Source organism: Ovis aries, chromosome 22 (assembly GCF_016772045.2).
Source record: "Ovis aries strain OAR_USU_Benz2616 breed Rambouillet chromosome 22, ARS-UI_Ramb_v3.0, whole genome shotgun sequence".
NCBI classification, from domain to species: domain Eukaryota; kingdom Metazoa; phylum Chordata; class Mammalia; order Artiodactyla; family Bovidae; genus Ovis; species Ovis aries.
This window is the reverse complement of record NC_056075.1, coordinates 51,385,387-51,412,961: the sequence shown is the minus strand read 5'-3', so window position 1 is coordinate 51,412,961 and position 27,575 is coordinate 51,385,387. Positions and strand designations below refer to the sequence as shown.

General features: G+C 48.7%; 1 long non-coding RNA gene across 1 annotated transcript; it reads right to left on the bottom strand.

Annotated features, from left to right (window-relative positions):
• Window positions 1–1,075: 1,075 nt before the first annotated feature.
• On the bottom strand, window positions 1,076–24,389 carry LOC132658438 (uncharacterized). The gene is made up of 3 exons (XR_009598089.1): window positions 20,413–24,389; window positions 20,081–20,140; window positions 1,076–1,613 (listed from the first exon to the last, which is right to left on the bottom strand). It is a non-coding gene; the product is annotated as an uncharacterized LOC132658438 (long non-coding RNA).
• Between the last annotated feature and the right edge of the window lie 3,186 nt (window positions 24,390–27,575).

The window sequence follows — 27,575 nt, the reverse complement described above, 5'->3', positions numbered from 1 at the left end:
GCAATTCTGCTGACGGAGGCAAGCTTCTGAGTGTGCCTGGTTCTTCCAGTGTCTTGTGGAAATTACACACGTCAGGGATGAACTGGGAACCTCACCCCAGGAGACACTGGCCACCCCTGCCTGGACCTGGCCTGTGACATTGCCTTGCCTGGGCTAATCCACCTGCCAAAATCCATGATTCTCCATATAATATTTTATATACACAGCTTAGATTAAATGATAAGTTTGGAATGACTCATTTAAAAAAATCAAGAATTGGTCTGATTCTTGTCCATTGTCCTGAACAGAGACTATTTTAACGCCTGTCTTCCTGCTGGCAGAAGAGGTAAGTGTTTTTATCCCTGTATTTCAGGTACGGGAACTAACATCCAGAGGGGATGAATCATGGGCTCCCCAAGCCCAACACACAGAGGACCAGGCGACTCTCTGGAGGTGCACTGAGGGCCCTTCTCACTCATGCAAGCTGGTGGGAGTAGAGCTAGGGCTCTGACACGTCCATCCAGAGAAGGCCAAGAGTTGAGCTGCTGGGGCTGCCCCATGTGAGAGAGGACGCCAGCGTCTGGAAATGAAGCACTACTTTCACGGGGGCTTGGGGCAGCCTTGCATCAGCCTACAGGCACTGAGTAGGAGAACGATCCTGCAGGGCTGACCACCCACCTGAGAGCTGAGATCCAGAAGAACATGGCTGGTTTGGGCCCAAGTTCTGTTCACTTGAGCTGCCCCAGGGCCCAGCAGCCCCAAGGTGGAAGCTTTGTGCACCGCCCAAGAGTCCAGCCCTCTTAGCACTGTCCTGGCCCCTCTGAACCTTCTCTCCTGGTCTTTGCTCTGACTTGAAGGTGAAATGATGTGAATGCTTATTTCGGTGACTTCTTGTCATCCAGGGGCTTGGCGAGCTCTGGTGTGACTGGGTCAGTATTTTTCTTTCCATGAGAGGCAGGGTCAGGGGCTGTTGACAAAGGGTCAGAGGCTGCTGCTGCAGCAGTTTCTCAGGGTTCTCTGGAGGCCACGCTGGATGAGAGGACCCCTAAGTCTTGCCTAGTCATGGATTGGGATATTAGATTCTTCAAAGTTTGTCTCATTTCAAAAGTAGATTTATTGCATTACAGATCAGTAAGAAAACCAGGTTTTGAACATGGGTAAAAATAACTTGTATGAATGAAAATGGCCATTTAAAAAGGATTGATATTATTCTTTTATATAATAGAACATAAAACCAAACTTTTCTACCATATTCTTATCTTTGATCAGTAATTTCCCCAAAAAACTTGAAGAAGTGTTAGTTCACTTAGAATACAGTGCCAGAATTCCACACTGAGTTCCAAGAACTGTGACAAAACTCCATTTGCAGTGAGAAGTAAATATCTCTTCTCTTACTAACGCATGAGAGAACCGCCATGCTTGCCTCCCCTCTGTTGGCTCCCGGTGGCCTCAGTGGGTGCTCTGGACAGCGGCGCCACAGTCCGCACGTTGTCAGTAAGAAAGAGCAGGGACTCTGTCCTGCGAGAAGTCAGTCCGCAGTGTCCTCCTGACTGCACCTCTGGGCTGAGGCTTGACTGGCCTTCAAGCAAATCTCCGTGTTTCCACGATCAAGGCAGGTGTTTATCCTGGGGACCCTGGGGAGGCAACGTGGAAGAGAAAGCTCTCAGGGACAATTAAATGTGGCTCGAGGGTTCCTGACCAAAGCTTCCTACCAAATAGGTGTTGAGGAGAGACGTAGGCAGCCAGAGCCTCCCTCCATAAGCGCAAGCACAGCCCTTCCACGAGGACCGTCCCTCTGGCCCTCCGCTCCCCACACCCACCTGCAACAGGTTGGCGTCGCAAGCCCACACTGGCCCGCGAGGAGGCGCCTGTTCAGACCGACTCGGCTGAGGCTCTTTGTTTTAATTGGGCCTCCTACTAATAATACCTCAGTCACACTCATTCATGAGAGTGTGGGTCTATCCCCAGAGGATTTCTGCGTGTTTCATGTATACAACTGCCCTTCCTACATAAGCAAGTTAACAAACTGCCAAAGTTCCCTGAAAGAATGTCCCTTCAGCACTTCAGTTTCCTCCATTATGCCTTCAGCATGATTGTGTTCTGATTAAATTTACACATTATTCATCATTCCTTCCATTTAGTGAGGATTTTATTCCTTTTTCATTTATTTTTAACTTAAACCATTTATTGAGATGAAATTCCCGCAACTTAAAACAACCACCTTAAAGTGAGCCATTGAGTGGTGCTTAAGTGAAGATTTTGGATCCACCTTACTGAGATACACAGTTGGTCCAGGAACCCTGTGGGAGTTACTCTGAATACAGTCAGCCTCCGTATCAGCATCTGTGGGTTCAACCAACCATGGATCATTAGTAAGGACTGTAATATTCACTACTGAAAAAATGTCTGGGTGCCACTGGCCCACACAGGTCAAATCCATGTTGCTCAAAGGTGAACTGCAATTGTCACTAAAAGTCACAGGCTTTCATTCTGAAGGTTTCATGCACACGTCACCACCACTGCGCTTGAGAGAGAGCAGCCGCGACATTCCTGGGGTTGTCTTCTCCTCAGCTTCTGTTCCACCCGCAGCCCCTGGCTTCCTGCCCCAGCACCACTGCATCCACATCAAATTCTACTAATAAACAGAATTTACTAATTCTATTTACTTCTCCTAGGATTTCCCATAAACGGGATCACGTGCTACCTCCAGCTTTGAAAGAATGAATAAAGCATCTGTGAGGTTTATCCATGTTTTTTGAAGTGTTAGAAGTGTATTCATATTTCTTGACAGTAGTATTTCATGGTATGGACAAACAATGATTTTCCAAAAAAATCTATTTTCCTATTGATAAACATTGTATTGCCTCTAGTTTTAAACCTTATATGAACAGTAGCTATGAATGTTTTTAGGCAGTCTTTTTATTCGTGCAAATATATGTTTTTATTTACCTTGAGTGCACACTTAGAAAAAAGTTGCTGGGTCATAAGGCAGTGAGCTCCTAAATTGTCTTCCAAACTGACTGCCCCATTCTAGAACCCTTTGCCTTTCTCTGACAAATAAGGATGACAAGCACTTTTCTTGTTCTTATTGACTATATATATATATATATATATATATATATATGATTCTAGGAAGTGTCTGTACAAATGTTATTTTTCTGTAGGCATAGCGGGGCTTGCCTTATTATTGAAACGCAGAAGGCTTTTATGGTCTCAGGAAAGAAGACCTTTGTCAAATATGGACTATGAAAAAGTGTCACAGTTCTGTATATAGACATACAATCTGTTTCTTCAACTCTATGCCTTGCCTTTTCATTTTCTTAAAAACTTCTTCCAAACAGCAAAAGTCTTTGTGTTTGATGAACTCTAATTTAGCTTTGATCTGTTTTCTTTTAATAGTTCTGTCCTTTTTATGACACTACTTGCTGACAAAGGTCCATCTAGTCACAGCTATGGTTTTCCCAGTAGTCATGCGTGGATGTGGACCATAAAGAAGGCTGAGTGCTGGAGAATTGATGCTTCTGAACTGTGGTGTTGGAGAAGACTCTTGAGAGTCCCTTGGACTGCAAGGAGATCAAATCAGTCAATCCTAAAGCAAATCAGTCCTGAATACTCATTGGAAGGACTGGTGCTGAAGCTGAAACTCCAATCCTTTGGCCACCTGATGCTAAGAATGACTCATTGGGAAAATACCCTGTCGCTGGGCAAGATTGAAGGCAGGAGGAGAAGGGGACGACAGAGGATGAGATGGTTGGGTAGCATCACCAACTCCATGGACATGAGTTTGAGCAAGCTCCAAGAGCTGGTGATGGACAAGGAAGCCTGGAGTTCTGCAGTCCGTGAGGTCACAAAGAGTCAGACACGACTGAGCGACTGAACTGAACTGTTTTCTTTTATAATTAGCGCTTTTGAGGCTTTGAGAAATATGTCCTAGGTATGGAAATTTTCTTCTATCCTTACTTCCAGAAATGTTATGAATTTACAATTTCAATCTTAGTTTAAGGTCCAAAATTTGTTTTTGAAACAGTCTATTGAACCATAATTTACACAGAATAAATTGCACAAATTTTATGTCAATTTGTAAGTTTTGACATAAATCTATTCCTAAACCATAGTCAGTTAATGAACCCCTCTGTCCCCCAAAGTTCCTCATTGCTCTTTGTTGTATCTTTCTTCCACCCCAAGCCCCACCTTCCCTTCCAGGGGAACCACTTCTGTGCTCTTCATCACCACAGATACATTTGTTCTTCAAAGTTTTATAAAAGTGGAACAAAACAGTACGTGTTCTTTTTTGGTCTTCTTGTTTCTCTTACCAAAACTATTTTGAGATCCATCCATATTACAGTGTGTATCAAGGGTCCAGTCCTTTAAATGACAACTTAAATGAGCAGAGGGTCAGAGGAAACCCTCAAGCCAGAAACGGGACACAAGACGCAGCGCAGACTGGAGTGGCGGCCTGCCTCCGGTTACTGCAAGGGAGCCATCTATTTGTCAGGCCGCAGGGAAAGCTGATGCTGTCTTAGCCCACATGCCCTACTATTAACTGTCTCCAGATGTTAGCTGAATTGAATTGTTAGAAAGTTGAACAAGCATGAAACATCTAGTGAATAAGTTTGAGGCAAGTTTAAGGGAAAAAGTCAAGTATGAGGATGAGTTCCAGGGCCCACAGCTCTGAGCTGTAAGTGCCTCCAAAGGCTCCAGTCTGTATGACAGAGGACATACAAAGTATCTCTATCATATTATCACAGCTCTAAACTCAGAAAATCGCTTTTTTTCCCCTACCAATGCATATGCTGCTACAGTTATTGTCTGAAATTTGAGTTCAGAATCTGATTGCTACACTAGTGTCTTCTCCATGTAATAATACTTTTGAAGATATAGTGACTTTTATAAATATGTGATTGACTTGGTGGCACTCACTATGGCATTTAGTTATTTATCATTGCAATGCAACTGTACTCCCAATCAAATTCCTCTTTCCTTTGGTGGCCTAAAGCCCCTGCAAACATTGTCTATACATATCTTGCCATTTCATTCTTCCCCACTTCTTCCAGACTGTTGCAGTCTGATTTTACATATATCACCTTTACTCGGATTTTAATTGTCTTAGAAATTAACCCTATGGTTAAGCTCCATTAAATCTCATGGTTTTATTGAGTGCTCTCTCACTGGGTCTCTCTGTAGTACTCAGGGCTCTATATTCCTTTCTTTTGCATCAAAGGCATGGCACTCTTTAGATGATACTGCTGTATCTCGGGTAATTCCTTTACATTCTTTTTTAATTGGCAAAACCTTCAAACAAGAAGTGGGAAAAGCAGTAGAATAAATCCTGTTTACCTACCAGCCAGTCTCCATAATGGTTAGTACTTTGCTATTCTGAATGCATAAACCAGCTGCTGTGAGAGTGCTGCCCTCAACACGCCAGCAAATCTGGAAAACTCAGCAGTGGCCACAGGATTGGAAAAGTCAGTTTTCATTCCAGCCCCAAAGAAAGGCAATGCCAAAGAATGTTCAAACTAGCACACAATCACACTCATCTCACACACTAGCAAAGTAATGCTCAAAATTCTCCAAGTGAGGCTTCAACAGTATATGAACCAAGAAATTACAGATGTACAAGCTGGATTTAGAAAAGGCAGAGGAACCAGAGATCAAATTGCCAACATCCATTGGATAATAGAAAAATCAAGAGAGTTCCAGATAAACATCTACTTCTGCTTTATTGTGGAGAAAGAAATGGCAACCCATTCCAGTATTCTTGCCTGGAGAATCCCAGGTACAGAGGGGCCTGGCGGGCTTCAGTGCACAGGGTCGCAAAGAGTCAGACACAGCGGAGCTGCTTTCACTTCTTCCCCTTCTGCTTTACTGACGACACCAAAGCCTTTGATTGTGCCAAATCTAAAGACTGTTGCTCCCTGGAAGAAAAGCTATGACAAACTTAGACGGTATATTAAAAGGCAGAGACATTACTTTCTGACAAAGGTCCATCTAGTCAAAGCTATGGTTTTTCCAGTAGTCGTGCACGGATGTGAGAGTTGGACCATAAAGAAAGCTGAGCGCTGAAGAACTGATGCTTTTAAACTGTGGTGTTAGAGAAGACTCTTGAGAGTCCCTTGGGCTGCAAGATCAAACCAGTCAACCTTAAAGGAAATCAACCCTGAATGTTCATTGGAATGACTAATGCTGAAACTGAAGCTCCAGTCCTCTGGCCACCTGATGTGAAGAACTGACTCACTGGAAAAGACCCTGATGCTGGGCAAGATTGAAGGCAGGAGGAGAAGGGGACGACAGAGGGTGAGATGGTTGGGTGGCATCACTGACTTGATGGACGTGAGTGTGAGCAAGCTCCAGGAACTGGTGATGGACGGGGAAGCCTGATGTGCTACAGTCCATGGGGTCGCAAATAGTCGGACACGACTGAGTGATTGAACTGAACTGAACCGAAAGCCTTTGACTGTGTGGATCACAACAAGCTGCGGAAAATTCTTCAAGAGATGGGAATACCAGACCACTTGATCTGCCTCCTGAGAAACATGTATGCAGGTCAGGAAGCAACAGTTAGAAATGGACACAGAACAATGGACTCATTCCAAATCAGGAAAGGAGGACATCAAGGCTGTCTATTGTCACCCTGCTTATTTAACTTCTACGCAGAATATATCATATGAAATGCCAGTTTGGATGAAACACAAGCTGGAATCAAGATTGCTAGAAAAAATATCAATAACCTCAGATATGCAGATGACACCACCCTCATGGCAGAAAGTGAAGAGGAACTGAAGAACCTCTTGATGAAAATGAAAGAGGAGAGTGAAAAAGCTGACTTAAAACTCAACATTCATAAAACTAAGATCATGACATCTGGTCCCTTCACTTCATGGCAAATAGATGGAGAAACAGTGGAAAGAGTGACGGACTTTATTTTGGGGGTTCCAAAATCACTGCAGATGGTGGCTGCAGCCGTGCAATTAAAAGACTCTTGCTCCTTGGAAGAAAAGCTATGACAAACATAGACAGGATATTAAAAAGCAAAGATATTACTTTGCTGATAAAGGTCTGTCTAGTCAAGGCTATGGTTTTTCCAGTAGTCATGCATGGATGCGAGAGTTGGACCATAAAGAAATCTGAGTGCCGAAGAATTGATGCTTTTGAACTGTGGTGTTGGAGAAGACTCTTGAGAGTCCCTTCCTTGGACTGCAAGGAAATCAAACCAGTCAATCCTAAAGCAAATCAGTCCTGAATATTCACTGGAAGGACTGTTGCTGAAGCTGCAACTCCAATACTTTGGCCATCTGATGCAAAGAGCTGACTCATTGGAAAAGACCCTGATGCTGGGCAATAACTGAAGGCAGGAGAAGGGGACGACAGAGGATGAGATGGCTGGATGGCATCACGGACTCAATGGACATGAGTTTGAGCAAGCTCTGGGAATTGGTGATGGACAGGGAGGCCTGGAGTGCTGCAGTCCATGAGGTCGCAAAAAGTCAGACACAACTGAGCAACCGAACTGAACTGAATTGGGCTTTAAAGTCCGCACAGAGTTTGCACTGAAACATCCAGTGAATGAGCACAAGTGGGCGCTCCTAGAGGCACCAAGGGAGGAAGGAGCTCAGCTCAGAGAAAGCCGACGGGTCGCGGCGCCGGCCTCGCCTGGCGGCACCCCTGCCTCTCATGAGCAGCATGTTGCGGGGCAGGAGAGCACACAGGCCACGCTAGCTATCAGCAGAAAGAATTCCCATGGAAGACACCCAAGACGGGGGGAGCACATTCTGCAGAGCCCCTTAAACTTCCTCAAGGTCCTGTCACACTAATCACGTTCTGCAAGGAGCATTCAGCCATCGAGAGCCCTTAAGATCTACATTCTGCAGCCAGGCCCCTGCTTCACCTGCACGCCTCAGGCACCTCTGACCCCGCTCTGCAATGCCCCAGCCCTTCTCTGAGCTCCTCTGGCCGGCTGCATGCCTCCGCCTCCACCCTGCACCCATGTGCCCTGGGCGCCCAGACACACTGCTGCATCTCCGTCAGCCCACACGCCAGTTTGGCGTCTGCAGAAAGCGTCTCTGTGAGCCGCGCTGTACCCTGGGCTTGGCAGTGCTGGGAGCTGGGTCTGGAGGCGGTCCCTGCACAGCGTCGTGTTTGTGACGCATTTTGTCCTTTACCTGTATTTTCACAAGGCACACAACTTATTGCCAGGAGTTAATGCAAAATCTATGTATTTAAACTCTACCTTTGCGTAATGTCAAAGGGGTTTCAAGGGGCTCTATTTCTGTTGGTTTGAATTCAAGAATGTCCAGAGCACATGTTTCTAAATGGAAGGTACTGGGTGTCAATGAATTTAGTCTTTGTTCCCAATAGAAGACGCCCCCTAAAGAGTACATTCTAGGTTATGGTAACTTGACATTTCCAGCTCCCTTGAGCCGGCACTGGATACTTTTAGACACTGAGTTTACAGTTTTTCTGCTGAAAATGTAAGGACCTTTGTGAGGGCTGCCTTGACATCCTTGTTCCTCAGGGTGCAGATGAGAGGGGTCAAGCTGGGGCTCACAGTGGAATAAAGCACGGCCATCACCTTGCCAGTCCCTGGGAGCAGCTGGAGCAAGCGCTCAGGTCGGTGTAGGCGATGGTGGAGTAGGGCATGGTCACCGTGACAAGGTGGGACAAGCAGGCGGGGGAGGCGCACCACTTCCCCTCAGCTGCACAGACCTCAGGACGGTGCAGATGACGGAGCCATAGGACGCCATGGTGAGCAGGAGACTCAGCACAGCAAAGAAGAAGTCACAATTGCCATGATGTCATTCACATGGGCGGAGGAGAAGAGCAGGACCAGAGGGGGCATCTCACACAGAAGAACTGTGCAAAAAAGATCTTCACGACCCAGATAACCATGATGGTGTGATCACTCATCTAGAAGCAGACATCTTGGAATGTGAAGTCAGGCAGGCCTTAGAAACCATCGCTACGAACAAAGCTAGTGGAGGTGATGGAATTCCAGTTGAGCTGTTTCAAATCCTGAAAGATGATGCTGTGAAAGTGCTGCAATCAATATGCCAGCAAATTTGGAAAACTCAGCAGTGGCCACAGGACTGGAAAAGGTCAGTTTTCATTCCAATCCCAAAGAAAGGCAATGCCAAAGAATGCTCAAACTACCACACAATTGCACTCATCTCACACGCTAGTAAAGTAATGCTCAAAATTCTCCAAGCCAGGCTTCAGCAATACACGAACCATGAACTTCCTGATGTTCAAGCTGGTTTTAGAAAAGGCAGAGGAACCAGAGATCAAATTGCCAGCATCCACTGGATCATGGAAAAAGCAAGAGAGTTCCAGAAAAACATCTATTTCTGCTTTATTGACTATGCCAAAGCCTTTGACTGTGTGGATCACAATAAACTGTGGAAAATTCTGAAAGAGATGGGAATACCAGACCACCTGACCTGCCTCTTGAGAAATCTGGAGTACATCAAGGCTGTATATTGTCACCCTGCTTATTGTCACCCTTCTATGCAAAGTACGTCATGAGAAACGCTGGACTGGAAGAAACACAAGCTGGAATCAAGATTGCCAGGAGAAATATCAATAACCTCAGATATGCAGATGACACCACCCTTATGGCAGAAAGTGAAGAGGAATTAAAAAGCCTCTTGACGAAAGTGAAAGAGGAGAGTGAAAAAGTTGGCTTAAAGCTCAACATTCAGAAAACGAAGATCATGGCATCCGGTCCCATCACTTCATGGGAAATAGATGGGAAACAGTGGAAACAGTGTCAGACTTTATTTTTTGGGCTCCAAAATCACTGCAGATGGTGACTGCAGCCATGAAATTAAAATACGCTTACTGCTTGGAAGAAAAGTTATGACCAACCTAGATAGTATATTCAAAAGCAGAGACATTACTTTGCCGACTAAGGTCTGTCTAGTCAAGGCTATGGTTTTTCCTGTGGTCATGTATGGATGTGAGAGTTGGACTGTGAAGAAGGCTGAGCACCGAAGAATTGATGTTTTTGAACTGTGGTGTTGGAGAAGACTCTTGAGAGTCCCTTGGACTGCAAGGAGATCCAACCAGTCCATTCTGAAGGAGCTCAGCCCTGGGATTTCTTTGGAGGGAATGATGCTAAAGCTGAAACTCCAGTACTTTGGCCACCTCATGCCAAGAGTTGACTTATTGAAAAAGACTCTAATGCTAGGAGGGATTGGGGGCAGGAAGAGAAGGGGACGACCGAGGATGAGATGGCTGGATGGCATCACGGACTGATGGACGTGAGTCTGAGTGAAGTCCAGGGGTTGGTGATGGACAGGGAGGCCTGGTATGCTGCAGTTCATGGGGTCGCAAACAGTTGGACTCAACTGAGCAACTAAACTGAACTGAACTGAAGTCACATTATACTCAGGCACCATCAACTAAGATGCTCCTCTCAGAGAAACGGGCAGCAGCTCTGTCCATCTGCTGCCACTGCACTGGACAGAGCTCATATCTTCCCACGTGCCCTCACCGCCTTCACAGCAGAAAGACTGCCAAAGTGCAAACCTGGCTGTATGGGGGCCTGCTAGAGTCCTTCAGGAGGTCAACATCCCTGTGTTCCATCCTGGCCACGGTGTCCAGCCTCACCCCTCCTCTCAACATCCCATCCTGTTTGCCTGACCCCAAATGTGGGCTTCCACCTCAGTGAGCACCACACCCTGATATGCAGTCCAGACTTAGGGAAGACGATCTGCTTAGGTGGGCGGGGCTGATTCCAGGGGAGGACAGGAGGCCAGGGCTCAGAGTCAAGAAGGAGAGTCTAGTACCAAAGGGGGCAGAACCGAGGTGTAGGCTGAGAGGTCCAGGCAGGAGCACTCACAGAGACGGGTCAAAGGTGATTCAGACAACCCCTGAGCAGGCAGGAGCTCATAGTCAAAGCCCAAGGCAAACGCAAGAGGCACAGAGGAAAGTGTTTTCCTCAAGCACAACACTGCCGTGTCTGCCCCACTGGATACCCGCCCCCAGAATGATGCCTCCAGGCTGGGGAAGGGTGGACTCATGGACACTGGTAGGTTCTTGGGTCCACTCTGCAGAGATGACCTTGCTCACAGCCCTCACCCTGGCTGACCCTGTGCTGACATTTCAGAAAGAAGCACGACTGCAGGTGAACTTCAGCTTCCTTAGTCTTGTTTGCTGTTCATGAAAGAAGACACAGAGAAACATTTCAAGAAGGGGCCTGTGAATGACAAGTGCAGAAGCCTTGGTTTGCTGAAGGCTGTGCACCTCTGAGCACTTCAGAAAGACACACAATTATTAAGGCTTATAGAGTCTCTTAACTGGGCCTGGAACAGGCTTGCCTGCCTCAGGCATACTGTGTGTCTCTACAGACACACTGACCCTTTCCAGACAACCAGCAAATTTTTCCCAAGAAAGCAATGCTACTGTTCCAGAATAGATCACAGTGTTATTTATTACTGAGTGAGAGAATCTGTTTCTTCCACCCCAAGCCCAGATCAGCTTACAGGAAAGGCCACTGAGAACCACAGATGCCCCCAGGCAGGGGCTAGTGGGTTAAGCCGATATGTGAAGCACTTTCTAGGAGTTTCCATCGCAGATGAGTGACAAGTATTATTGTCACTATTCTAGTTATGACTTTAGAGCCTCAAAGCAGAGTGCATGCCTTCCCCAAGCACACTCAAGGGTAGTTCAAGCAGCTCAAGGAAACTGTCTCTGCCTAGGTGTCAGGTGTGAGTAGCCCTGGCATCTTTGCTTCACACAAGGCCTCAGAGACCCTCACCGTGGGAAAGATGGCCAGCAAGCCTGGGGAAGAGGCTCCAGCTTCTGAATAGTTTCTGCTAATGACTTAGTTCTATGCAATCACTAAACACATCATTCTGGCCAGGAGACCTGATGTCCAGCCCTCTCAGGAGTGAGAAGATCACAGAGCAAGCTGCTTCCAGAGCTGTGAGCATCTGGGGCCAGAGAGGTATAGAGCTCAGGCGCCAGGGGAAGACAGCGCGGACAGAGGCGAGGGCCCAGGCGCCAGGGGCACGCAGCGCAGACAGAGGCGAGGGCCCAGGCGCCAGGGGCACGCAGCGCAGACAGAGGCGAGGGCCCGGGCGCCAGGGGCATGCAGCGTGGACAGAGGCGAGGGCCCGGGCGCCAGGGGCACGCAGCGCGGACAGAGGCGAGGGCCCGGGCGCCAGGGGCACGCAGCGCGGACAGGGGTGACGGCAGAGGAAGGCTGGCGGCCCTGGAGGGTACGGCAGCCCCCGCTCCGCTCTGCACTGGGCCGGGGCTGAGCCTGCGTGGAACCTGTGCCTTCAGCTGGTTTTTAGCAACTCAGCAAAATGATGGTCTGTCAGACAGACATGCTCTCTCAAAGAGCAGAAATCCGTGAACACACTGGAAAGCCTGTCCCCTCACATCCAGGCCAAACTCTCTTACAGCCTGGATCGCAGCCCAGGTTCATGTTGCTCCACCAAGCCAAAAAGGCAGCATTCAGGCCACTGGACCCTGAGACGCATCAGGTCACTGCAAATATGCCAGCAGATGCTAATCCCATGACCACACTCCCACTGAGACCTCACAGAAGGTGCACTGTCCAGAAGGGAGTGGGAACAACGTCTCCTGTTAGGTCAGAAATGTGAAAGGCATAAGCAGCGTCCACTGTGGAGGAGAGCTGTGCTGCCCCGGCATCCCAGCCTTTGTGCAGCAGTGTCCCCTGGGACGGCGGCAAGAACATGAGCATCAGTGCCTCAGAGCCCAGCACTTCCCCCAGCCGGTCCCCCACCCTGGCTGTCTGGGTTGCAGAGCCGGGAGGTGGCCTTGGCCCCCACATCCTCATCCCCCTTTCCTTCCCTGCTCACTTCTTGCTGCTCAGAAAAAAACAGAACTGCTCAGTATATATAAAAGTTTTCTTGAGCTTAGTCATTTTCCCTACACTAATTTCATAAAGCCAATCTCTTTCACAGTAGCAAGAGAAAAGGCTCATGATCAGGAGTAGATACAGAGCACTATTTTTAAAACACTATACAAACTGAAGCCTCTTTTCAAGCCTGCAGATGAACTTTAAACTGCCCAGGGAGTCACAGAGGACACAACATCCATCTTGAGCAGGTGTTTTCTGAGTCTTGACCCGATGCAGAGCTGCGGATTCACAAAGGCCGCCACAGCAAGAGCAGCCTGGTCTAAACACATGCAGCTCTGCTGTGTGCCGTGGCAGCTGGAGGTGCTGACCCACTGGGACCCAGCCTCAAAGACGGCCACTCAGAAGACTTCAGAAGCCCCAGGGGCCTCTGGGGCCCAGCCTCAAAGACGGCCACTCAGAAGACTTCAGAAGCCCCAGGGGCCTCTGGGACCCAGCCTCAAAGACGGCCACTCAGAAGACTTCAGAAGCCCCAGGGGCCTCTGGGACCCAGCCTCAAAGACGGCCACTCAGAAGACTTCAGAAGTCCCAGGGGCCTCTGAACTGCTGATGGCCTACAGAGGACCCCAGGGCTCAGGCATGGCCCTGCGGTCGAGGGAGGCAGCCTCAGCTCTCTCTCCAGGCTTCAGCTCAGCATGGAGCAAATTGAATCCAAGGAAAGAGGCACACTTGGACAGGAGCTGTCATTTTCCTCAAAGTAAGGCAGGGAAGAAACTGACATCCTCCCAAAGAGGCCGTTGCGGGAGACGTTTCCAGAGGACAGACCCCAGGTTCACACCCTTGACCACTGGTTCATCGTGGAAACACAGAGCTGAATAGCTTCCCATCAGTGATGGAGCCAAACCTTCCTCTGTGATGAAGACACAGGTGCAAAAAAGAGGGTGTTACCCAATCACAGACCTGTCTGTGCCAGAACAGAACAGTCCTGTCTGGGACCAGCACTTCTGATCCTTCAGACCTGCAGTTAGAGAGGCTGTGCTACAGGCAGAGTCAGGACCTGCTGGTGGTCCCTGGGGCTAACCCAGGCTCCAAGGAGGGAGTGGGAAGGAAGGCACGAGTCTGGGCGGCAGGTGGGGTTTTGTAGGGCAGACCAACAACAGCAATAAAATAGCAGCCAAGTGGCGGCCAAGCCAGTCTGACCACCTGCTGTGCGCCAAGTTCTAGTCTCTTCTTAAAAATTGTTTATTAATTTACCTTTGGCCCTGCCGGCTCCTCCTTGCCGCACAGGCTCTTCCCCGGCCATGGCAAGTGGGGCTACTCTCTGCTTGTGGCGAGAGGGCTCCTCGTGGTGCCGGCTCCTGTCGCTGCGGAGCGGGGGCTCTCGGGCGCGTGCGCTCCAGCAGTCACGGCTCCCCGGCTCCAGAGCACGGGCTCAATACTGGGGCGCATGGGTGTAGTAGCTCATGGCATGCGAGATCTTCCCGGATCAGGGACCAAATCTGCGCCTCCTACGTTGGCAGTCGGACTTCCCACCACTGAGCCCCCTCCTGTCCTTTTTTCGACATTGTATTTGCATTTTCTCATCTTTGCTGAGTTATAATTGAGACATAAAAAAATTGTATCTATTCAAGAGGTATGAGTTGATTTTTTCTCCCCAGCAGTTTACATTTTTTTGTGGTAAAACACCATGACACAATGCTGACTACTTTAACCATTCAAAGTGCACAATTCAGTGGCACTAAGTACTCTTACCACATTTCACAGTCACCACTGTCTAGTTCGGGACTTTCCCAGCTTTGCAGTGGGAACGCCGTAACTCTCCAGCAGGGGCTGCACATTCCGCTCCACGGCGCCTGCCCACCACCGCTCTGCATGTACACACTCTGGACATTTTCTATCAGGAATCATGCATTTTCAATCTGGCTTCTCCCACTGAGAGTGATGTTTCCAAGTTTCCCCCAAGTTGTAGCAACAACAAGTAGACATACAGGAAGTACCAACTGCAGGGCCACAGCTGACCTGTGGTGACCTCACCTCGGCTGACCTGCACCATGGCTGACCTGCACTGTGAGTGACCTACACTGTGGCTGACCTGCACTCTAGGTGACCTGAAACGTGGGTGACCTGCACTGTGGGTGACCTACGTTATGGGTGACCTGTGCTGTGGGTGACCTACGCTGTGGGTGACCTGTGCTGTGGGTGACCTGTGCTGTGGGTGACCTGTGCTGTGGGTGACCTGTGCTGTGGGTGACCTACGCTGTGGGTGACCTGTGCTGTGGGTGACCTGTGCTGTGGGTGACCTGTGCTGTGGGTGACCTGTGCTGTGGGTGACCTGTGCTGTGGGTGACCTGTGCTGTGGGTGACCTGTGCTGTGGGTGACCTGTGCTGTGGGTGACCTGTGCTGTGACCTGCGCTGTGAGTGGCCTGTACTTTTCTATACACCTGAAACTAACACAGCATTGTAAATTAACTTCAATTTTTTAAAAAAAAGTTTTTTTTTTAAAGTATGTGGATGGAGACGTATATACCATGCTAACACTAATCGAGACAAGCAGGAGTAACCATATCAATTTCAGATAGTAGACCTCAGGGCAAGGAAAGATATCAGGTATAAAGGGCGCTCCACAATACAGTTGGGTTGTTTCTCCAAGAAGACACAACTATTCTTAACATGCACCTAACAAAAGAGGTTCAAACCATGTTAGACAAAGCGACAGAACTTTAATAGTGGTGCAGGGAGATCAAGATGATGGAATAGGAGGATACGTTTTAAAAGACAGAAATTATAGCAAACATCTTTTCTACACACAACGGCATGAAGCTAGAAGTCAGTTATATTAAAAGTGGTAACAACACAGAGGCATAGAAAGTCAACAACATGCTATTTTAAAAAATGACAGTGGGAAGGGCGGTCCAAAAATGAAAAGGAATAGGACAGAGAGACCACTTTCTCCCCCACAAACTCATCAAAAGATCAGCTGAACCATGAACGACTTTTATAAGACAGCTTCTGAATGCTGGTGGAGGACACCAGGCACCCAGAAAGGCAGCCCAATCTCTTTGAAAGAAGTCTTGAGGCAACTGTAAGAGAAGGACTGAAAGCCAGAGGCAGGAGGTTTAATTCCGGAACTTTAGAACATCAGAAAACTCCAGACTCCAGGAAACATTAACAGACAGGAGCTCGCCCAAAAATCTCCATACCTACACTGAAACCAAGACCCACCCCAAAGCCAACAAGTTCCAGCGCGAAACACATCACGCTAATTCTCAAGCAAAATGGGAACACAGTCCCAAACATTAAAAGACAGGTTGCCCAAAGCCATACCAAACCCAAAGACACCCCAAAACTCCCTACTGGACACTTCATTGCTCTCCAGAGAGAAGAGATCCAGCTCACCCACCAGAACACAAATGCAAGCTACCCCAACCAGGAAACCTTGGCAAGCCACTGGTCCAACCCCACCCACAGGGAATAGACTCCACAATTAAGAGGAACCATGAACTTCCAGCCTCAGAAAGGGTTCCCTAAACACAGCAGTCTAAACAAAATGGAAAGGCAGAGAAATGTTCAGCAGATGAAGGAGCATGACAAAAACCCACCAAACCAAACCAAGAGGAGGAGATAAGGAGTCTACCTGAAAAAGGATTCAGAGTAACAGTAGTAAAGATGATCCAAAATCTTGAAAACAAACGGAGTTACAGATAAATAGACTAGAGACAAGGATTCAGAAGGCGCAAGAGATGTTTAACAGGGACCTAGCAGAAACAGAGTCAATCAAGAGTGAACGATCCAATAACTGAGACTGGAAGCACTCTGGAGGGAGTCACCAGTAGGATAACTGAGGCAGAGAGAGCATAAGCGAGGGGGAAGGCAGAGCGGTGGAAGTAAATGAAGCAGAGAGGGAAGAAATAAAAGCTAAAAGAAGTGAGGACAACCTCAGAGGCCTCTGGGACGATGCCGAATGCCCAGCACTAAAATCAGGGCTTCCCTAGCAGCTCAGCTGGTGAAGAATTGGCCTGCAGTGCAGGAGGCCCCAGTTCAGTTCCTGGGTCGGGAAGATCTGCTGGAGAAGGGATAGGCTACCCACTCCGGTATTCTTGGGCTTCCCTTGTGGCTCAGCTGTAAAGAATCCACCTGCAGTGTGGGAGACCTGGGTTCAATCCCTGGGTTGGGAAGATCCCCTGGAGAAGGGAAAGGCTACCCACTCCAGTATTCTGGCCTGGAGAAGTCCATGGACTCCATGGGGTCATAAAAAGTCAGACACAACTGAGCGACTTTCACTTCACTTCGCTTCAAATCATAGGTATCCAAGAAGAAGAAAACAAAAAGAAAGGGCATGAGAAAATACTCGAGGAAATAATGGCTGAAAACGTCCCTAAAATGGGCAAGGAAAGAGCCAGTAGAGAGTCCCAAACAGGATAAACCCCAAGGCAGACACGCAAGGCAGAAACCCCAAGACACATACTAATCAAACCAACGAAGATCAAACACAAAGAGCAAACATTGAAAGCAGCAGACCCCCCACAAGGGGATCTTTCAATAGGGACTCTCAGGCCAGAAGGAAACGGCAGGACATACTCAAAGTGATGAAAGAGAAAACTTACAACCAAGATTATTCTACTGAGCAAGGAGCTCATTCAGATATGAAGGAAAAATCAAAAGCTTTACAGACAAGCAAACGCTGAGAGAATTCAGCACCACCAAACCAGCTCTCCATCAAATGCTAAAGGGTCTTCTCTAGACAGGAAGCACAGAAAGGGTGTAAAACTCGAACCCAAAACAATAAAGTAAATGGCAATGGGATCACACTTCTCAATAATCACCTTAAACGCAAACGGGTTAGATGCTCCAACCAAAAGACAAAGACTGGCCTAATGGATACAAAAACAAGACCCCTATATATTCTGTCTACAAGAGACCCACCTCAAGCCTAGGGACACATACAGACTGAAAGTGAGGGGCTGGAGAAAGATATTTCATGCAAATGGAGACCAAAGGAAAGCAGGAGTAGCAATACTCACATCAGGCAAAAATGGACTTTGAAATAAAGGCCATGGTAAGAGACAAAGAAGGACACTACCTAATGATCAAAGGGTCAGTCCAAGAAGGAGACAATAGTTATAAATACATGTGCACCCAACACAGGAGCCCGCAATGCATAAGGCACAGGCTACAAGTGTGAAGGGGAACTAACAGCGACGCAAGAATAGTGTGGGGCCTCACTACCCACTCACACCTACAGACAGACCAGCCAAGCAGAAAGTCAGCCAGGAAACACAAGCTTTAAACTACGCAACAGGCCAGTTAGGCCTATTAGATATCTACAGGACATTTCACCCAAAAGCGATGGATTTCGCCTTTTTCTCAAGTACATACAGAACATTCTCCAGGATAGATCACATCCTGGGCCATAAATCTAGCCTTGGTAAATTTTTAAAAAGTGAAATCACTCCAAGCATCTTTTCCAATTGCAATGCAGTAAGATTAGATGTCAACTACGGGGAAAAAAAACTATTAAAAATACAAACGTGGAGGCTAAGCAACATGCTTCTGAAAAACCAACACATCACAGAAGAAATCAAAAGGGAAACAAAATGTGCAGAGAAACAACAGAAAATGAAAACACAACCCAAACCTGTGGGGCTCCGCAAGAGCAGTGCTGAGAGGGAGGCTCACAGCAATACAAGCCTACTTCAAGAAACAAGAGAGACACCAAATAAACAACCTAACTTCACACCTAAAGCAACTAAAAAAAGACAGAAAAACCCCACAGTCAGTAGAAGGAAAGAAACCCTAAAAACCAGAGCAGAAATAAATGAAAACGAAATAAAGAAGACTATAGCAAAACTCAACAAAACTAGAAGGTGGTTCTTTGAGAAGATAAATGAAATAGACTAACCATTATCCAGACTCATCAAGCAAAAAAGGAAGAAGAATCAAATCTATAAAATTAGAAATGGAAATGGAGAGGTCACAACAGACAACACAGAAATGCAAAGGATCACAAGAGACTACTACGAGCAAGTATCTGCCAATAAAATGGACAACTTGGAAGAGATGGACAAACTCTTAGCAAGCTCTGGGAGTTGGCGATGGACAGGGGAGCCTGGTGTGCTGCGGTCCACACGGTCACAAAGAGTTGGACACGACTGAGCGACTGAACTGAACTGTTTCCATGTTTCCCCATCTATTTGTCATGAAGTGATTGTACCGATGCCATGATCTTCATTTTTTGAATATTGAGTTTTAAGCCAGCTTTTTCACTTTCCTCTTTCACCTTCATCAAGAGGCTTTTTAGTTCTTTAGTTTTTAGTTCTTCTTTGCTTTCTGTAATAAGGGTGGTATCATCTGCATATCTGACCTTATTGATATTTCTCCCCCACAATCTTGATTCCAGCTTGTGTTTCATCCAGTCCGGCATTTTGCATGATATACTCTGCATATAAGTTTAATAAGCAGGGTGACAATATACAGCCTTATTGTACTCCCTTCCCAATTTTGAACCAGTCCATTATTCCACGTTTGGTTCTAACTGTTGCTTCCTGACCAGCATACAGGTTTCTCAGGAGGCAGGTAAGGTGGTCTGGTATTGCCATCTAAGAATTTTCCAGTTTGGAAGATGGTTATTTTGAAGGTCTAGCCTGCCATTTTCCAGGTCTGCCAGCTCCCCAGTAAAGTCTCTTCCTTGCCTCAACAACCCCCTCTCTCGGATTCATTGGCCTATCGTGCGGCAAGCAGAGCAAGCTTGAACCAGGTAACAATTTGGCTTAGCCATCCAGGAGCCTTGCTGCTTGTGGCTAGCCAGCCCCAATCAGGGAATATTGGGGCAGGACCCTAGCAGCTCCCAGGACCATTTGTTGTCCTGAGAATCTTTCCTTCAAGATTCCCTGAAGCGGCACTGGCTTCCCCCAGTGCTTGGCAGCTGAGACAAGGAACCAACAACCCCTAGAGCTGACGGGCTCAGCTGTGTTTGGAGGGTGAGCCTGCCCAGCGTGATGGCTGGCCCAGCCAGCTTGCTTGTTTTATGCGTCCTTTTGTGTTGAGAGCCAACAGGTTCAGTTTGGAGGGTAAGTCACTCTGGTGTGCACACTGGGAACATTTCTCCCCTTCTATCTGGTCTTTCCCTTTAGGGGATAAGCCAATTTGGTTGGGTACCCATTTGCAGAGGGGAGGCGCTGTTGGACTCTACCCTGAACCTGTTCGTTGGGAACTAGTCCTCAGGAGCAAGTTCACCCTAGTTGAAATTAGCTCATTTGAAGGGTAATTTTATTTACCTGATTTGGGAACTGGTCCAGTTGGGGCTTCCCTCGTAGCTCAGTCAGTAAAGAATATGCCTGCAATGCAAGAGACCTGGGTTCAATTCCTGGGTCAGGAAGATCCCCTGGAGAAGGAAATGGCAACCCACTCCAGTATTCTTGCCTGGAGAATCCCCATGGACAGAGGAGCCTGGTAGGCTACAGTTGAAAGGGTTGCAAGAGTCAGACATGACTTAGCGACTAAACCACCATCACCACCACCATCTGGAACCAGTTCATTTGGGAGCTAGTTCTTGTGGGAGTGGGTAGCCTGGTTGGAGTTAGTTCATTTGTTGGACAGGGTTACTTACCCTGTCTGGGAGTCGATTTGTCTGAATGCATCAACACTGGAATCTGTGCCATTTTGTTGGAAGAATTTTCCACAGTTTGTTGTGACCCACACAGTCAAAGGCTTTAGCGTAGTCAATGAAGCAGATGTTTTTCTGGAATTCTCTTATTTTTTCTATGATCCAGCAGATGTTGGCAACTTGGTCTCTGGTAATGTAATGGAGTACTATTAGCTATAATCACCCTCGCTTAAAAATAATTCTGAAGTGCATTAGATGTGCAGAACTTGTTGATTTTATAACTGGAACTTCGTACCCTTTGACAATAACTCCTTAACCTTACCCCCACCCCCAGCCCCTGTTAACTGCCACCCTACTGTCTATTTCTGAGTTTGACTTTTTAGATTCCACGTACAAAAGAGATCACACAGTATTTACCTTTCTCTGTCTGAATAACTCAGCCAAATGTCACAAACAGCAGCTGTCAGCTTTTCACAGGGCTCAACAGGATCCTTGTGTGGACGTGCACGTGTGTGTATGTATCTCCACACTGCACACACACATCATACGTGTATACAGACAATATATACGTATGTGTATATAACTCCAGTGTGCGCAGGGATGGGCGTCTCTCCAGACCCTGATCCAGCCCCTTTGGACACACAGGCCCAGGAGGGAGAGTGTCGGGTTGTGTGTGCTCACAGTCAGTCGTGTCCGACTCTCTGTGACCCCCTGGACTGTAGCCCGCCAGACTCCTCTGTCCATGGGGTTCTCCAGGCAAGAATACTGGAGTGGGTTGCCATTTCCTTCTCCATGTTGGATCATGCTGTAGTTCTCTTTTTAATTTGTTCAGGAACTTCCATACTGTTTCCCATAGTAGCTGCACCAGCTACATTCCCACCACCAGTGCACAAGCGTTCCCTTTCCTCCTTACCTACACTGTGACCTTATGAGGAGCTGCAGGTGCCCTGTACTTAGCTGAAAACTGAGTTTAAACAGGAAAATTTTTATAATGACTCCATTCTTACACAGTTTATTTCTATCCAGTTTTGCCTATTTTAGGTCACTTTCAGGTACTAAAAACAGTTGCGGCATTTAAAAATATTTATTCTGGAGATTATAATTGTTATCCGCATGAAGGCTACTGATACAATCTAATTAAAGATTCTCAAACTGAAAAAAAAAATTGTCTCTTCTGAAAAAAAAAAAACATTGTCTCCTTTTTAATTTCAGTATTTAAAAACAGTATTTATTGTGCATACATTTTATTTTGGAGTAAAGAAAGAACAAGGGAACTTCCTGAGAATCGAATGTCAGGCTTGAGGAAAGGGAGAAAGCCAGCACCTGCAGGGTGATGCCTGAGGGCGCACTGACGGCTTCACACACACCCCAACGGTGAATACAGGCCCTCCCAAATGAGTCGGTCTGGAAAAGCCTGGAATGACATGTAAAGAATTCTAAACTGTGAGAAACAGTTTTCATAAAATAATAAACACAAACTGACCCTCTATTTTTCATTAAAGTATAGTTGCGTTAGTTTGGGATATATAACAAAGTAATTCTTTTATATATGTATATATATTCTTTTTCAGGTTTTTTTCCTTGTAGACTGTTACAAACATTGAGCAGGGGTCCCTGTGCTATAATACAGTAGGTCCTTGTTGGTTATCTGCGTTCTATACAGTAGGGCATATCTGTTGATCCCAAACTCCTAATCTATCCCCCCTCCCCTTTGATAACCTGTGTGTGTGCAGAAGTACAAACAGAAAACTGCTCACGCCAGAATGTTACAGGCAGCGGCCTCTCCATAGGGTGACAAGGGTTTTACTTTCGTATATTCTCCTTTCAAATGCCTTATTTTCCAGTTATTAGCATAGAGTCCATCTGTAGTTAAAAGAAACCCCATTATCCTCTCAGGGAATCCCTACAGCAGGGAGCAGGAGTCCACACGAGCCAGGAGCCTGAGCCTCACGGGGCCGCCGCGGCTGGGCTCCTCCCTGGGGATCTGGACACGTATTTCAGTGCGGTGCCTCCCCCAACATGGAGGTGGGGACAGGCACCTCTCATGCAGGTTCTGGCTTCAGGGTTCATGTCTGGAAGCACTTCCTGCAGCCATGCTTACCCTGAAGTCAGAGCAGCACGGATGGCAAAGGCTACACATCTCGAGGTCAAACCACAGGGTGTGGTACCAACAGCTCTCAACACGCTGCTGACCAACACCTCCCATCCCCACCCCCTCCCCACACACACACATCGTGTCCTGTGTAAACTCGGATGCTCCAGGATTGTACTGAGAATTCTGCCACTGGCCACCATTTCAGTGACACTTCCCAATTTCCACAGGTTTCATAAATCTCCCATGAAGCTTATTTCTGATTCAGTTCAGTTCAGCTCAGTCGCTCAGTCATGTCCGACTCTGCGACACCATGAATCACAGCACGCCAGGCCTCCCTGTCCATCACCAACTCCCGGAGTTCACTCAGACTCACGTCCATCGAGTCGGTGATGCCATCCAGCCATCTCATCCTCTGTCATCCCCTTTTCCTCCTGCCCCCAATCCCTCCCAGCATCAGAGTCTTTTCAACGAGTCAGCTCTTCGCATGAGGTCATCACTGACTAACCATGCTACAAACATGCCTCTACCAAGTCTTTGCAAAACTAGGTCTGACGGTCTCCTTGGTAGAATCACCCCTGCATCATTCATTCTTCTGCAGTCAGTGGCATTCACAGGGGGCCTGCCTCGTACATGGTGCACATTTGCTTCCAGAATGCGCCAGTCCAGACGAGCAAACCCTGGTTCAAGTGCGAGAAGCTGGACCCTGTCGTTGTCCTCAAAGTGTTTACAGTCTTCAGGAGACAGACAAGCACCATAGCAGGGGAAGATCTGCTCCGAGGAGACAGCCCCCAGGGAACCAAGAATGCCCTTCCCTCAAAGGGGCCCATCTGTCCCCGTCCCTTCAAGCCGCACAGGTTCCCCACGCCCCTCCCCCTAGCCCTGTGAACCTAAATCACAAGGGAACAGAAAGGGCTCGCCCATGAAGAGCTCCCCTTCCCCAGCATCTCCCTGGGTCCCAAACCCGCCTGAGCCCAATCTTCCTGTAGCCTGGTTCTGAAGGGGAGGACAGCTGAGTTTGTGGTAGAGGGGGAGGAAAAGGAAACAGCCTGGCCACTTTCCATACTGATACCAGTAACATCTTTACATCATAGACTTGAAAAAGCCTTGCCAAAATATTCTCCTAAAAAGCACTCACATTTAAAAAGACCACTCCTGGAACTTTGCTACCAAGGGGGAACTTATCCTCCTGAAATCTGCCCCCACCACCACCACTGGAAATCTTATCCTAAACCTACCTTAATCCCTCTCATCCCTGCTCAGATCCTCCTGTGACTAAGGTAAAGGCCGCCCACAGTGAATGCAGAAGCTCAAAAAAGGGAGGGCTGCAGCAAGGTGCAGGCTTGGAAAAGAAAGACGTGGGCATCTCGGGAAGAAGTTGCTAGGAAGGCTGAAGAAAGGGCCAGGCGCAGCTGGTGATCTACTACGTGCTTCTTGGGTCATGAAGCTGGCATTGGTCACCCCAGGATCCACCAGGGCAGGACAGGGTGAGTCTGGGAGGTTAAGGGGCTTCCTGAAAGTGAAGGGGAGATGCCCAGAGCGGGTCCCATGGTCTCACTACAGCATAGTAGGGTGAGACCTTAGGAGGCAGGATGGGGCTTCCAGACAACAACCCTGCCCCAGTTTAGGGAAAGCCACCCTGGGCCCCGCCCTCCAGGCGCGAGGACCTTGCTGGGCGCGACCTCAGCAGCAGGACAGAAGCCTCCTGGGCGCCGCCCTGACCTCCAGGTTTCTCAGCGAGCAGGTGAGCGGGTTCGGGGAGGGGCCACGGAAGTGGAGATCACCGACACCAGCTTGTCCTGGTCCAGCGAGCAGCCGGACGCGGGGCGGAGGTCAGTGCCGATGACGGTGGGGTGGTGCAGGGCGCCGGGAGGGGGCGGGAGCGGGGGAAGGCGCGCCCGGCCCCCGCGAGCGCATGCGCAGGAGCAGCCGGAGGGCGGCGTGATCAGCCAGAAGCTGCCCGCCGCCAGCGGGGTGTCTGCGGGGGGGGCCGTGGTTTCCTTCCGCGGGGTCGGGCCAGGAGCGCTTCACAGAGGGGGGATCTCTCAGAAGGGCTCCACCACGTTGCAGCGGCGGGAGGGCAGGCGAGGCAGGAGGCCTGTGTGCACGCTGGCGTCGGTCAGGCTGACTGGCCGCACCGCCCCGCCAAGAGCGCGCGCCCGCGGGCCCAGGGCGCCCTAGTGCGGGGGCCGGCAGGTGGCCCCGCAGCGGTCCTGGGCCGTGGCCGAGAAGCGCAGCAGCTCGGCCCGCATGGACCACGTGAAGAAGAAGAGCTGGGCCATGCAGCCCCGTAGGAGATGGTCTTGCTGGCCACCATGCCCACCAGAAGCTCAGGTAGGATCGTGGACGTGCAGAGAATGTCCACCGGCCAGGCTGACCAGGAAGAAGTACATGGGGGTGTGCAGGGCTGGACTGGAGCTGATGACCATCACAATCAGCAGGTGTCCAGAGAGGGCCACTGTGTACAGAAGCAGGAAGGCGAAAAAGAGCAGCGTTCGCAGCCCAGGTGTCTCTGAGAACCCCAGAATGAAGAAGTCGGTGACCAGCGTCTGGTCCATCACAGCCCTGGAGGGTGCCAGCATGGTCCCGCTGAGACCGCGGGCGCTGTTCTGACTCAGGCTGTAGAGAAAGAGCTTGCACTTGTTCTGAGTGCTCCCTCTTGGAATTGTGTGCATGACCCACCTAGAAAGAGGATTTTAAAACTTACTTTGGTAATAAAAATGGAGCTTTGCGCTCCTGATAATTGTGGGGTAATTATCAGGATTGTGGGATAATTCTGGGAACATTCAGTGAGAGCGACTGCCCCCGAGGTGGGGAGAAGCTGAAATCCCCACCCCTCTCTGCCAGTGCAGGACTGAGATGGCCACTCACAGAAATTCCCAGGCCCTGGTCAGTGTGCAAGGACTGTGCTTCCCTAGCCCTCATGGAGCACATGTCGGGGGAGGGGGGTTGGGGTGGCCTTCCAGGGGAACCCTGGGGAGGGGGGTTCTGACCGCTGTCTCCTATTTGAAAATCTGCATTTACAGCCACTCATACGCCCAGACAGCGTCTGGGAACAGAGGAGGAGCAGCGAGAAAAATAACCTGCTATTGGAAAGAACCTCTTTCCCAAATCCCCATTCTCCTCCTGGACTCGCTACATCCAGTCAGTGCTGACGGAGGTCAACCACGGGTCCTCACACCACTGTCCAGGGACTTGCGAGTGGTCACTGGGAAGCCAGGGGTCCGGATGGGACTGGACCCTGATTCAACCCCAGATTCTCTGCTGCCAGCCCCTGCACAGCCCACCCCCCCGCCACCGCCCACCACCAAATCAGAGACAAGTCACCACCAAAATACTTCACCTGAATCAGAAAATCTCCGCTGATAATCCTGAACGGGGGGCACTCAGGCCCATGCATGCCAGCTTCCAAATGGAGACGCCAGTGCAGATGTCCTGGCTCTCTGAGAACCAAGACTGCGTGTGGGCTGAGCTGACTTCAGACTCGCGCTTCTTGAAAGTACTTCACCGCTTAGACCACAGCACTTCAATTAAGAAGGAAGACTATCTGCATGAAGCTGGTGACCAAGACTGCTTCATGGTGCTGGCTTGGACCTGGGCTCCCGGTGCCCATCCTGTGCCCAACTGCTTTAAAGCCAATGTCTGGAGGTTAGGGTTTTCACTAAATTCTACAGAGACAGGCCCCTGTGAGGAGAGGTCCAAGAATGATACCCATACCGCCAACTGGAGTGTGTTCACTGGTGTCAAAAGCGGTGACTGTTTTTTCAACAAACCATCTCTTATATGAAAGGAGAGAAAAAAAGACAAAGACAGGAAGAGAGAGAGAGGTTTTAGAGCGTATTCTGTACACATTATTAATTCTCCTTTTTACTGAACTTTCTCAAATACGACGGCCAAAGTGGTCTCACGACTCTTAGTCACAGGAAAATATAATCATCCACCCAAATCAGAACACTGGTTTTCATCTATATGAGCATCATGATACAATACACATTCAATTATAGTATGTGCTCACAAAAGACAGAAAACATCTTTCTGGTATTCTCTCAAGAAGCTTCTTCTCCATCCTAAGGAAGAAACTTTGAAGAATTCTCAGGAATCATTAGGAGATAGAAACGGTTAAAAGGAAAAAAACGCAGCGGAGCTACCTGGTGCAGAGAGTGGAGTCCGTCAGAAATGTGTGAGAAGCATTCTCTGCATGCCTAGAGAAGCCCTATATTGCCTAATGTCGGCGCAGACGTGACTCACAGTTCATGCTCAAGGGCCCTGAGGGGCCAAGTAGCACAGACTCTGCTCTCCTTCACTAGGCGGAACCTACCGTGGGTTCAGGACTCTCTGGAGAAGCTGACCAGCACCTTGGAGACAGATCCAATCGCCAACAAGTAAGAACTGAGGTCATCCTTGGAAGCTACTGGAACATGGACTGGCACTCAGAAGTGTCCATCCAGGGACGGTTGGCAGCAGCAGCAGCATGGACAGAGCTGGCATGTCAGACAGTGAAGTTGTGGTACCACCCACTCAGTCACCAGTCTGGCCCATCATTTCTGCTGAGGGTGGACACTGACCTCCCATCCCAAGGAAGCACAGAGAAGTCGTGGCTAACCCCTATCAGCTGGCCATCGGCCCAGGGCTCTCACTGGCCGTCTCCAGATTTCAGCATCTCCGAGCGCTAAGGGCCGTGTGCCACTGCGACCTTGCCCTCAGTGTCTGCTCTTTCACTGCTGCCTCCCTCACACCACCAGCAAGCACGGATCTCACCCAGTCATGGCTACAGCTCCTCTTAACAGTTACTTGCCGTGAGGGGGAAAGGGAAGACGCCCTGCCCTGGGCAAACGACACACCGTGGCTAGTGCTGACCAGTGGCTGCAGGCTTCCCTGCTCCTACAAAGCATTAATTGTCCCCACTGGGGACATCAGTCCCCGAGGACATTAAATATGGAATCACTGGTGACTGCTCAGCAGGTCTTCTTAGACCCATCCTGCTGATCTTGCCTGGGTAGCTTCAATTCCTAGTTTTGATCTAATCAAGGATATACTCACTCACCCTGACTCAGCACGGGGGTTTTATGTCTCC